We start from the raw sequence: 12,694 nt of genomic DNA on the forward strand, positions 1-12,694 counted from the left end.
TCCCAGGCAGAAGGAGATCCTAGAATAACTGAGTTAATGATAAAGTGAACTGGGCAAACTTTGCCTCTTCCTGGGCAGATGGATTCTGCTGCTGACTTGCATCCCAACTATAAAAGGGTTTTAAGTGTTCCTGTGCTTAGTAAGGAATAAAAGTGGTATTTCCTGCTTTTTCCTTTCTGCCAAACCAGAAAGCTCTTTAAAAGATTCAACACAAAACCATCCCAGCAGTTTTTGATTGTTCTTTATGATTTGATTTCCCTGAAATCCTCCCTCAGGCAGGCCTAAAAATGCACCTTTTTATACAGGCAGTCCCTGAATTGTCACTGTGGCCCAGTGTTATTCTTGTGACTTGATTTCTCTCAGAAGTTAATTAATTACTCTGGTATCTAATTTTGCCCAGTGCCGCCGGTGAGGTGCTTCATTTCCTGCCAGGGCCTGGTTTGGTCAGACCTGGTGTGAGTTGCTCTGCAGCGCTCACAGATGTGCCCCTGCAGCACAGCCACGACTGCAATGAGCTCAGGCACAGACACCTCCGTGTCAGACCTTGGTTAATGCTGTTTGCTCTTCCTTAAGGAGCAGCTCTGTTCGGACCTGGGTTTGGAAGTGCTGTTTAACCAGCTCTTGCCTCATCTTTGGAACATAATCCCCCATCGATCACAGCTTCCTCCTAGATCACTGAATCCTAGGGTCATTTAGGTTGGAAAACACCACTGAGTCCCACCTGTGACCAATCCCCACCTTGTCACCAGCCCAGAGCACTGAGTGCCACATCCAGTCATACCATGGACTCCTCCAGGGATGGAAACTCCAACACCTCCCTGGGCAGCCCCTTCTAATTCCTGAGCACTCCTTCCATGGGGAAATTCTTCCTGATGTCCAGCTTGACCTTCTTCTGGCACAGCCTGAGGCCGTTTCATCTCCTGTCCCTGTTCCTGGAGCAGAGCTGTCCCCATGGCTGTCCCCTCCTGTCAGGAGCTGTGCAGAGCCACAAGGTCCCCCTGAGCCTCCTTTTCTCCAGGCTCAGCCCCTTCCCAGCTCCCTCAGGAACTCTCCAGCCCCTTCCCAGCTCCCTCAGCCACTCCTGGGGCTCAGCCCCTTCCCAGCTCCGTTCCCTGCCCTGGACACGCTGCAGCCCCTCAGTGTCCCTCTTGTTATGAAGGGCTCAAAACCCAAAACTGGACACAGGACTGGAGATGCCTCAGTCATGCCCAGTCCAATCTGCAGCTCTGCAGCTAAACAAGAATACATGTTCTGACATCCTGAGCATTGCTGAAGAGATTGTCCCTTCCATGCTGTTTTAATATGCTGGGCATATCATAAACAGGCCAGAGTTTTAGAGTATATCCACCTCTAAACAGCTGGGAACACAACAAGAAGTAGAGCAAGAGCTTTACTGGGTCTCCTTTAATTGGTAAATTTATTCAGTCAATTTGCGAAGTCTGTGTAATTTTTTTTTTTGGTTATTTAGGATATTATTCAGAAGATAATGCATTGAACAATAACACAGAAAATAAAGTGCATGGTAAATTAGACTGCAGGCTGCACCAGGCTTCCAGCTGTGTGCCAGCACCATATTTAAACACCAGCCCTTCTGAAAAAGCTGCAAAAACAAAAACAGGCAGATAATGCAAGTAAGATTACGTGTTTATGGCCTTTGGAATGGCGTTACACTGCTTTTATTAGCTGCAGTTAAACCCTAAAGGGAGCAATCTACATCACAAAACTTTCTGTATGGGGCACTTCACTAGAAGTCCTATCAGGAGATTTGTGCTATAACTCTTCTGCCCCTGTTCTTTTTCAGGAATAGGTCAATAATCCTGTTGTGTTGTGAATAGTTAAATAAAAATTGAGTGAAAGCAAAGGCCCAGGTCTGGGCTGGAGTGCATGAGATCATCTGCTGGGATGCAAAGGAGTGCACAAAGCCTTCTTTAAGAAAAACAAGCAGGCAGAAATTATGGAAATCCTCATGTGATGGAATAATATTGATCAAGTGAGTTGAATTTAACCGAGAAAATTCCCATGTGCTTGTTACTCCCTAAAAACAAGATTTACAAAAGGTTTAGGCACCTGATGGTGGCACATGGACATCTACCAGAATTTACTAGACCAAGTAGCAGCTTCATTTACACTGAAGGCTTTTAGAAAATTTCAGACTTGGCATCTTTAGGGGACCAAAGTACTGCAAATCTAGTCCTAAGTTCTCCAGCATTAAGCCTGTCTGTCTTAATTTAAATACTACTGAGGAAAGCTGAATAAATCAATATTTGGAAAACCCCCATTCAAATAAACTAATTCAAGTATTTTTTCTTAATGAAAAGTCTTAATGGGATGTGGCACCTTCTGTGTGTTGATTTGCACAAATTGCTGGGTGCCAAAAAGTTGGCTGAAAAACACATTTTAAAAAATGTAAGTAGATGCCTGAAAGACTTAAATAAAATTAATTCATTTTATGCTGCTGATTATTTTGATGGCCTGATCCTGAAAGGAAAAAAATTCTAGCATGTTAAATTGCACATGATCAGTTGCTAAGAATGTCTAAAACCAAAAATAAAGTTAAATTCTGATCTAATGACAGGAACACATTATGCTGTTATTACCCAGATGAAGCAATCATGTCCTAGTTCCTGGACATGCTGCTGAGGTTTGGTCCTTAGAGTAATTCCTTCATGATTTCTGTACAATGGAGAACATTACTGCTGAAAGAACAGTGGCTTCAGAGGTTGCAGGTAAAGGAAATGAAGAGAAATTTAATTTACACTTAGGTTAACTAAAATCTCCTTCAGTGAGAAATAACTGTTTCATTAAACTGCGTAAGTCATGAAAAAAAGGATTATCTTCTTTGTGCAGTTTTCTGATTGTTAGAGCAATGCTTGCTGATCCAAATCATATTTTGGTTGCAACAGACTGCCATTATTCCTGTTTTCAGTGAACTTGGCTGCAGTAATTTAATTGAAAATGTCTAGAAGGCCATGTTAGCTACGGTGATCCTTTTGTGTTAGAGATGCTTTTGGATAGCAGTGCTGTATCTTCCTTTCACTGTTGTTTTAGAATCACTGAATGGTTTGAGTTGGATGGGGCCTTAAACCTAATTCTGTCACACAGGCAGGGACAACGTCCACTATCCCTGGTTGCTCCAAGCCCTGCCCAACCTGGCCTAGGGATGCCAGCAAAATGTAAATCGACATGTTGTGAATAGATGTGTTTATACACCCACAGGCGTAGCAATGCTTGGTTTTGGCAGGGGTTTTGTCTCTATGAAACCTTTATTTTTTTGGCACACAGTGTTTCGCAGCCGTGCTGTTGACCACGCAGCAACCTCTGTGGCTGCAGCTGTTCCAGTCTGAGGCAAAGCCCCAGAGCAGGATGCTGCTGTAACGTGGCAGTGTTTACCCAGGGTTACACCCCACTGGTGCTGTTTGCAGACCTGCTGCTGGCATGCACAGCCCAGCGACAGGGATGGGCAAGAGCCCGGCTGGGGATGTGCTGTCATCACACACCAAGTGCAATGTGGGAATGAACTCAGGACTACACTGGGAAGAGTTTCCCTCTTAATGAGCCAGCAGGTAGCTTGGAAGCTGCTGCTGATGGCGCAAACCCCACTTGGGAAATTGCCCTTGGAGAAGCAATGCTTTATAGCAGCACAAGGGCAGGATGGGGCCGGGTAAATCCTCCTGCCCTCAGACATTCACTGTTGGTCCCATTTGCTGGGCTTGCCTCATGACCCACTGAAAATGTGGGATGCAGAGTAGAGAATCAGAATGAATCATGGAATAGTTTGGGTTGGAAAGAACCTTAAACCTAAACTAGTCCCACCCCCTGCCTTGGGCAGGGACACCTTCCACTGTCCCAGGCTGCTCCAAGCCCTGTCCAGCCTGGCCTGGGACACTTCCAGGGATCCAGGGACAGCCACAGCTGCTCTGGGCACCCTGTGCCAGGGCCTGCCCACCCTCCCAGCCAGCAATTCCCAATTCCCAATCTCCCATCTGTGCCTGCCCTCTGGCAGTGGGAGCCATTCCCTGTGTGCTGTCCCTGCCTGCCTTGTCCCCAGTCCCTGTGCAGCTCTCCTGGAGCCCCTTGAGGCCCTGGCAGGGGCTCTGAGCTCTCCCTGGAGCTTCTCTTGTGCAGGGGAACAGCCCTGAGCACAGGGGCAGAGGGGCAGAACCCCCCCTGCCCTGCTGCCCACGCTGGGGGATCAGCACAGGGCAGGGGGCTGTCATGGCCGCCCCGCCCGCCGGGAACTACAACTCCCGTGATGCCCTGCGCGCCGTCCCGCGCGGGCTTCGCGCACGCGCAGCGGGGCCGCGCCGGCGACGTGGAGGCGGGCGGGGACCGTGAGGGGCCGTGAGGGGACCCGGGAGCGGCGCGGGCCGAGGCACCCCGGCACCGACCGCCACCGACCCTGCCACCGACCCTGCCACCCACCGGCGTCCCAGGACGCGGACGGTAAGCGCGGCCTCGGCGGTGCATTCGAGGGGCATGGGCGACGGGTGGACCCGGCGGCCGCCGGCTCCCAGAGGGGCCCCCGAGATCCCCCGGTTGCCCCGACGTCACCGTCCCCTCGTGGCGCGGGCCTGTGTCGCGATAGCTGGAGCCGTGCCTTGCGTAATTCGACACCGGCGCTGCGGAGCGTTGCCGGCCCCCGCCCGGGCTGGGGCATCTCCCTCACAGGGCTCCCGGGCTGTACCTGGCTCCCTTCGGGATCCAGGGATCGATCCCGCGCTGGGTCCCATGCATGTCCTTGTGTCCCTTAGGGATCCAGGGATCCCTGCCAGCGTTCCCAGAATGTGCCTCTGTCCCTTTACCCAGACCTTGAGTGCTCTCTTACAGGGATCCTGCGATCCCTCAGGGTCCCTAGAATATCCCTGTGTCCCTTTAAATGCGCTCAGGACTGGAAAGACAGAGATCTAGACCTGTATTTTTCTTATGTGCTCTTAATGATATTTATTGTTCGTGGCTAAGTAATAAGTCGATTTATTTTTCCGTCTGGCTCTTGAGAAGCAGAGGCTTTTCTATTCCTCTGCAGCATCTCAGATCTCCTGGGGCTCACTCTGCCTTCTCCTACCACACTGTATTCACACTTATAAATGATCATATTTATCAAAAGTGAGGGATATTATAGTTTAAAATTGAATTGGTATCTCACCTTAGTCCCCAGGCTTTGCATTTCCCCATATGCCTTCATGCCAAGCACTGTTTGTTTATTTATTCATTCTTTTTAATCTCCTGTGCTGGAGAGCTCAGGGAGTTCATGGGGCCATAATCTAATTTTTTCCCTCTCCTGTGCTGACGGATAACGTGCTGGGCTGCAGTTCTAATCATTGTGGGTATTTGCAGAAGTAAGTAAGCTGTTGATATTTCCATTGTGGATCACTTTCGGAGTGCAGGGGAGTGGAAAGAGGCTCCTGGGTGGCTGGGTCCGGTGTCCCAACGCAGGGTTGTGTAATCCCACATTGTGTCAATTCCCAACTGACAGAAGTTCGAGGTGCTCCAGCTGGGTCGACTAGAAAATTGCCATTTCTCCTTAGGTTGCCAGGAGCTTGGGAGGGCCTCCTGCTGTCATTTCCATGGGCTGTTTTCTGTTTCCACTGCTGCTGCATCAGCAGAGGCCCATGGACAGCGCAGGGAATGATGGACCCAGCTCAGCACTGTCACCTGGCTGGAGCATCCCGCAGCTCCTCCTCTTGCAGTCCCATGCTGATGTTTTACTAGCAGAGCTTCTAATCCATCATATTTCCTGCTAAACCAGTAAAAAAAAGTACTTGTAACAAATTACTGCTAAACTCAGATGGATCTGGTGCTTCCTCCCAGTGATTTTATCAGATTTAAAGGAAGATTTGGAGATCGCGGAATCCCAGACTGGTTTGTGTGGGAAAGAACATTAAGGATCATCCTGTTCTATCCCCTGCCATGGGCAGGGATTCCTTCCCCTGTCCCAGATTGCTCCAAGCCCTGTCCAGCCTGGCCTTGGACACTTCCAGGGATCCAGGGGCAGCCACAGCTGCTCTGGGCACCCTGGGCCAGGACCTCCCCACCCTCACAGTCAGGAATTCCTTCCCAATATCTAATCCAAATCTGCCCTCTGGCATTTTCTGACATGCTGTGTTTTTAAGACCTTGAGATGTTTTTAGCATGCTGATGACTGACAAAAGTCACTAAAAGCAAGAAATCCTGTTTGGTGTCTTCTGAATGGATGCCACAGTAGATGATTTTAACAGTATTTTTCAAAGTGTATTCTCTAGAGTGGAAAGTCTATTGCATCTTGAAGTAATCCCACACCCTGGCAAGTATAACTGAATTTGCAGGAGATCCTGAAGATAGGTGATATAAATCACGGTGTGTAATATAGTATAAAATTATTACACATACAGAGCAGATGCTTCTTTCTGCATAGCATCATTTTTTATGCTGTAGTAAGACCTTCAGCTGTGAGAAACTTTAAAAGCAGAGACAAATAATTCTGTTGCAAAAATAGGGCTAATGCCCAAACTGTGGAATAGCACAGAAACCAAAATAGTTATATAAGCTTTTACATATAGCAAAATATACCAATATTGAAACAAATGCAGGCCTTTCAATGAACATCTGAGCATCTCTTTGAAGCTTAAATGGTGTTAGAATTATCTTTTTGAAACATCACTTTGGCCTTTATGCAGATGTTACTTATGTCTTAGAGTGAAATAGGGAGGAAATACTTGTGTGTAGCAGGAATTTTGGCATCCCTTCCATATAGAAGCTACTTGATTTACTAAATCAATCTGTGTTTAGTCTGACTTCTGTCATATCCAACCCACCTGTCCATTTCAATTATGGTAAAAACAGTTAATTACTGTAAATTGATTTTTTAGGTAAGTATACTGAGATTTTTTTTTTTTTTTAAACAGAGGAAAGGGACAAAGTCATCAAAGCATTGTCATATTGAACAAAATTTCCAGCACTATAATCTATCATAGATTATCAGCGAGTTGGTGTAAAACTTTTTGAAAACCATTGCTGTATTTGTAGTAATAAAAGTTCCTTTTTGGCCACTGGAAGAAGACGATGTCAAACCAGCAGTGTTGGTTCTGATATGCTGTCTGTTCTTAATCTGTGAAGGCAGCTCTCAGTATGGGTTGTGTGCATTCTTGATTTGTCTTTATTTTTAAGCTCCATATCCCTTTGATATTCTTGTTTAAAGTTCAGTTTGTTGTTCACATTTTATAGTTCCAGCACACCTGTCCTGGCTGGGAGCAGGAATCTTACTGGTGAGAGCAAACAAAACCTGTACAGAAATACCTGCCCACTGCAGAGAGTGGAGATAGTATTTGAATTTTCACTTCTTGAAACTTTTGAAAAATGTGTTACTTCCCTGTAATAGTTTTGTAACAGGTGTTTTACACAGAAATTACAAGGTGTGCTTGACCCAGCCTTCTTCCCTTCTCACAGTGTTTACTAATTGGATTAAAGAATTTATTTCTGCATGTACTCCAAAAAACACTAGCTGTGTTTGAGTGCTGACCTTTTCTTGGGGTATTGGAATGTAAGAATAAGGATAGAGGTACCTTTCTTCATAATTAAATTTTTTCATAATTGCCTCCACACAACCTCTCCCTCCCCTCTGTGACAGGATGTTTTTGAAAAACTGATGCTGTCATTCTGCTCTCAGATTGGTAGGCTTGTTGCAGTATTCATTTAATAAGTTATTATGTAGGAATTTCAACAGAAAAGTGATCTTTATAGTTTTTGTAGCTTTAAATTTTGTTAACTCTTGCTAAATTTTATATAGAGAGAGGCTTTGAACCTTCAGGGAGATTTGGCCTCAAGTATTATGTTTTAGTATGGGAATGTAACTGCCTGCACTAAAAATGAACAAAATTGAAGACTATCTAATTGATCTTGTGGGATTTTGTATTAATGGACTAGAGATACATTTTGTTGCATAAATTGCTTTCTTTGTAAATTGGACAAAGAAGTCCTTAAAGGCTCTAAATGCTTATTTACCTGTGAAAGTTGAATAGGAGCTCTCTGAACTTCTTAACAGGAAGGCGTTTCACACGCAGGATTCAGCGAAAGCTTCCTCACGAGGTTTGGCACCTACCTGCTGCCCTGCCCTGACAGAACATGGTGACTGAGGGGATAGAGGACAAAAAGCTTCATATAGTTTAGCTGTGTCACTAATTGGTGTGTGCTAACAGAAAGGCCAATACGTGTTGGGTGGAAATATGATGATTTTGGGGTCTAGTTTGCCACAAGCCTGTATTTGCTTATTGGTGTTCAAGGCTATCATGTGAATTTTTAATATTTTTATGTATTAGAATATTCTGTTATGAAGTGAAAGGTCGGAGTGGCATTTCTGTGTAAATTATTTTTGATCTCTTGTAACTTTAGAGAAAAGCAACTTGAGCAAGGTGTTTTTATTCTCCTGTGCTTCAGTAGATCCAGTTCAGGACCTGGATTTGAAGGCGGCCTGTGAAGGTGACTAGTAGTTCACTTGAAGTAAGGTATTCTGAGATTAGTAAGTGGGCATCTGCTTAATAAAATTATTAGATTTGGTGATCAGAAATGAGTAGAGTGGATCACCAGTAACCTGGTGGTTAGAGATTATAGAGTGTATGAAAATGTGTTAGTTTTCTGAGATAGTGCTGAGAAATATGATCAGTATACCTCAGTCTCATTTATAGAATTTAGGTTTTCATTTTTCTGTCATCTTCTTTTAGAATACTTTATTAAAATGTGACAAACTGTGTAGGGTGAGCTGTCAAAGACAATAGCATCCCTTGTTGAGCAGTTTGGGGAAACACCGCAACATCTGGGCTCACTCACATCTGAATTCTTCTGCTTGAAATAGTCTGCCTCACCATGAAGGTTATGAGAAATCCCTTCTTCAGCTGTGAGTAGAACAACTGTCCCGTAGGTGGGGCATGAAGAAAGCAGATTGTGCTCTTCAGAATTAGGCTTTTATTGATGACTTACTCCCATGAAAGTGTTGTGGAAAAGGAACTGGAGCAGAAAACACAGCATCATCACTCATTTTTTCAGCTGCTTGCCTTCCCTGTGAGAGACCTTCTTTGCCTGCAGTAAATCTGTTGAGTTTGATCACTTCTGCTACGTTGAAGACTCTTCAGGCTTCAGTGGAACCCAGAAGGACCATTCTAATATCACTTCACTGCTCTTCGATTCAGGTTCTTGCTGTGGAAGGGGAAGGCACTAGAACAGAGCAGGAGAACCAAAAGAGATGCTGTGTTTGTTCATCCAGCTGAGTAAACAGTGAGCAAGTGAGATAATTTATGTTGAGAGCTGCTTAAAGACCTTAAGATTTTTTTTTTTTTTTTATATTGTTCTTGTTCTTAGGCATTGTGGGGACCACTTTATAATTCTGTTGCATTTCTTACTGCCATCCAAAAATGTTTCTGTCCTGATGTGGTGAGCTTTACAGGAAGACGCTTTGGTGAATAGTTAGTGTGCTGGGCTACTGCAAAGCTAGGTTAGAGGGTTGTATCATGATCCCTGACAGTAGCCATCAAACTTGGCAGTGTCTGAAAAATAGTGGAGAAACAGAGGATTATTAAAATAGCTATGAGAGATGGCATTGGTGCCCCAGCTGCAAAGATAGACCCCGTCAGGGTCAACCAGGTTCTCTAAAAGAGCACTTTGTGTTTTTCACAAAAGCAGCTTGCCTATCTGCTACTTCTCATAAAACTGTGTTTTTTGTGATTTTGGTGGGGTTTTTCCTGGGGGGAAGGGGATTTGGTATGTATCTGAACAGTTTCAGCATGCAAAAGTAAAAGGTGTGAGTCAAGGGAACCGAAGAAAGGAGTGGCTGCCAAAAAGGCAGTAGAAAAGGGGAGGGAAATTACAGATCAATGTAAAGTGAGCAGAAACAGTCTTTCCTGCTTAACTCATTAACTTTAAAACAGTAGGAAGCTTTTCTAATTGGTCATGGAGGATGTGCTTATTCCATTCTGAAATCTCTCAGGCTGCTTGGTTGTGGCTGGTTTATCAGAGAAGGTGAATTTTTAATAGTGATTTGAAACTGTTTGAAGATTGCTAAGCATTAATAGCTGGAATATTATGCCTCATTAACATGCATTAAAAACAAAGGCTATTTCAATGTTCTTTTCTGATTTAAAATGGCAAAAATTCCTAAAGTCTGAGGATTGTAAAGATTTTTTTTTTTCTGAAGATCCCTTTTACTGGCATGAATTGTTATTACCAGGTACTTCTGCATCATTAGTTTTGCTTAACAAAATCTTACCAATTTAATTAGTAAAACTAAAATTCTTACAATTTTGGACCTTTTTGTATGAAAATTAGTGAGTGATTTCTGAGTATGACTGAAGTATTTGCATTACTGCTTTTTGTCTTTGTAGAAAGATAGAATCTCATTTCTTGGGGTTTTTTTTTTCAGACTTTTTAACAGCACCAAAACTTCCCCAAAACAATTCCCCGAGCAGCACAGATAAATAAACACTTAATGTGCCTGGAAAGCTGCAGAGTTGCTCAGAGAAATTGTGGCCCCATCTGTGGAAGTGTTCTGGCCAGGTTGGATGAGGCTTGGAGCAACCATGCATAGTGGAAGATGTCGATGCCCATGGAAGGGGTGGAATGGGATGGCCTTTAAAGGTCCCTTCCAAAATAAACCATTCTGTGAATCTGTGAAATATTACTGTAACATGAGTGAGTAATCAGAATTAAAATATATTGTGTGGACAGTAAAATCCAAATATTGGAGTTAAACAATACATACTGTTAATCTAATTTGTGTTTTCTCTTGTATAGAGAATTACGTGTAAGTATGTTGCAGTAGTCTCGTGCCTCTGTGGCAAGATTTAGTTTAGGATTTTGTGGGATGCGTTAATGTCTTATGGGTGAAAGATGGTCTGAAACCTGCTGTTCTTGGATACAAATAGGAATCAGCCAAAAACCTCAGTGCAGTGCTTTGGTAATACTGAATGAGCAGTGTTACATCTCATATTCTCATCTTTATAGTGATTGTGGCTCCTTTGCTTGGAAAGAAAACAATGTTCATTTTCTTTAGTTCATAAAGCTGCAAACTATGAAGATAACCAAATTCCTGCTATGTATAGAAGTTGGATTTTTGTTAGGTTTTAAAATGTTTTCAGTATTTTTATGTAGTTGTGTTGAAGACTCAATCTAGTGACCAGATTTCAGATGACATTGTAAAATCGTGTGCATGACCATCTCAAATTCTTACACTTCAAAGCAGTAATTTAAAAAAATTCCATAGCTATATGTAATCTATATTATTCAAGATGTCTGCAGACTAAGCCAGATGATCCTGGCAAGTGTAGTTTTGGAAGGTAGCAGTTGGCTGTGTTGGACAGATAAAATTCCAGTATTAGCAATTAAGTTGTGAGACCAGTAAGAGATGTAATCCTGAAAGGAGCTCTAACTAATTGTGTAAACTTTTAAAAATAGAAGATATATAGAAGATGACAAATTTTTCCCAAGTTCAACAGTATACATCTGTACCTTGAGTTACATTTAGGAGCTCATACATGGTACCTATCTACTGCTGATTTGCTTTTAACTTGCTTTCAGAGGAAAAATTATAGTCTTGTAAGCCTTGTTATAATTAATACTAAAATCTTTTAGAAGAAACAGTAAACTTGGGATTTATACCTACCCCTAGCAATTTGAGATTGGAATGAGTCCTGATGTGCAAAAAGACTCCCTTGTGTTGCTTTAAAACCTCTACTGCTGCATCATGGAGCCAACTTCTGGGACTAAACAGATGCTGGGTTTAATAGAGAATGACACTTGCAGACCAGGCTATGATTCTTTGGGGGTGTAATAACACTGAGTTAAACTAAATGAGTAGCTAATAAGTTGTGTCTGGTTTTTGGTTTGTCTTTTTTTTTCCAGGGGTTCGGGTGGCAAATAAGTAGATTAGCTTTTTGCAAAATCTTATTTTAATGAACCATGCATTTATTTATTTAGCATATTTCAAGAAAAATAAAAACAGATTTCATTGGTAATTTACTGCGAGAGTAAGGACTGAACTTCCTGGAGTGAAAGGGGATTTCCTGTGGTTTGCTGTTTGTTGGGGCTGTCCCACTTCAGCATGTGAGGAAGCAGAAACTGTTTAACCTTGTTTCTTGCAGTTTCTTTGGGATCCCCTTTCTGTGCAGTGGGGGCTGTTAGGAAATTCAAGTGCAGGAAAAATCATGGATAAATAAATAAATGTTTTAAATACTGCTTAAATCATACTGTTGTAAATCTGTTCCAAGTACTAATGAACCTTTTATATTTTCCAGTGACTTGAACCTCTACTGTCTTAACCGCATGCAGGCACAGAGGCAGTGCCTCTTAATCAAAAGCAGTGTGGACATTTAAGTGATTACATGTTTTATTTGAGTGATCTTTCCAGCTAAAGGCTGAAATGAAATTTCTGAAAGAAATACTTGATAGCGTGTTTGAAAATTATTTAAGGTGGTGACTGCCATTTAATTTAATATTGTTTGGTGGCAGCTGAATTGGAAATGTGTTTGAGATCATAACTAGCATGTAATCAGCTAAGTTAAAGCATTGGGGTTAATCTGTTATTATTATTAAAATGCCTGGAAATAAAAGATTGATTTTTTTGTTCCTGCTTAAATTATTTTTAGGCATTTTTCCAGGATATTCATGAACTCTGAAGAAGAAACTTGTTTTCTGGGTCACCTGATGGCTGGAGTTCCTCAGAAATGTCTTAGTT

The 12,694-nt window shown here is 42.9% G+C and overlaps 1 protein-coding gene across 2 annotated transcripts in view; it reads left to right on the top strand.

The window, feature by feature from the left end:
* The first annotated feature begins 4,287 nt into the window (after positions 1-4,287).
* The window catches only part of DYM (dymeclin), a 210,415-nt gene continuing 202,008 nt past the window's right edge, over positions 4,288-12,694 (top strand). For both annotated transcript variants that reach the window (XM_031507418.2, XM_031507419.2), the window contains exon 1: positions 4,288-4,443. The gene's annotated coding sequence lies outside the window, so the exon portion shown is untranslated. The remainder of the gene's footprint in view (positions 4,444-12,694) is intronic.

This window comes from Lonchura striata, chromosome Z, assembly GCF_046129695.1.
Source record: "Lonchura striata isolate bLonStr1 chromosome Z, bLonStr1.mat, whole genome shotgun sequence".
NCBI classification, from domain to species: domain Eukaryota; kingdom Metazoa; phylum Chordata; class Aves; order Passeriformes; family Estrildidae; genus Lonchura; species Lonchura striata.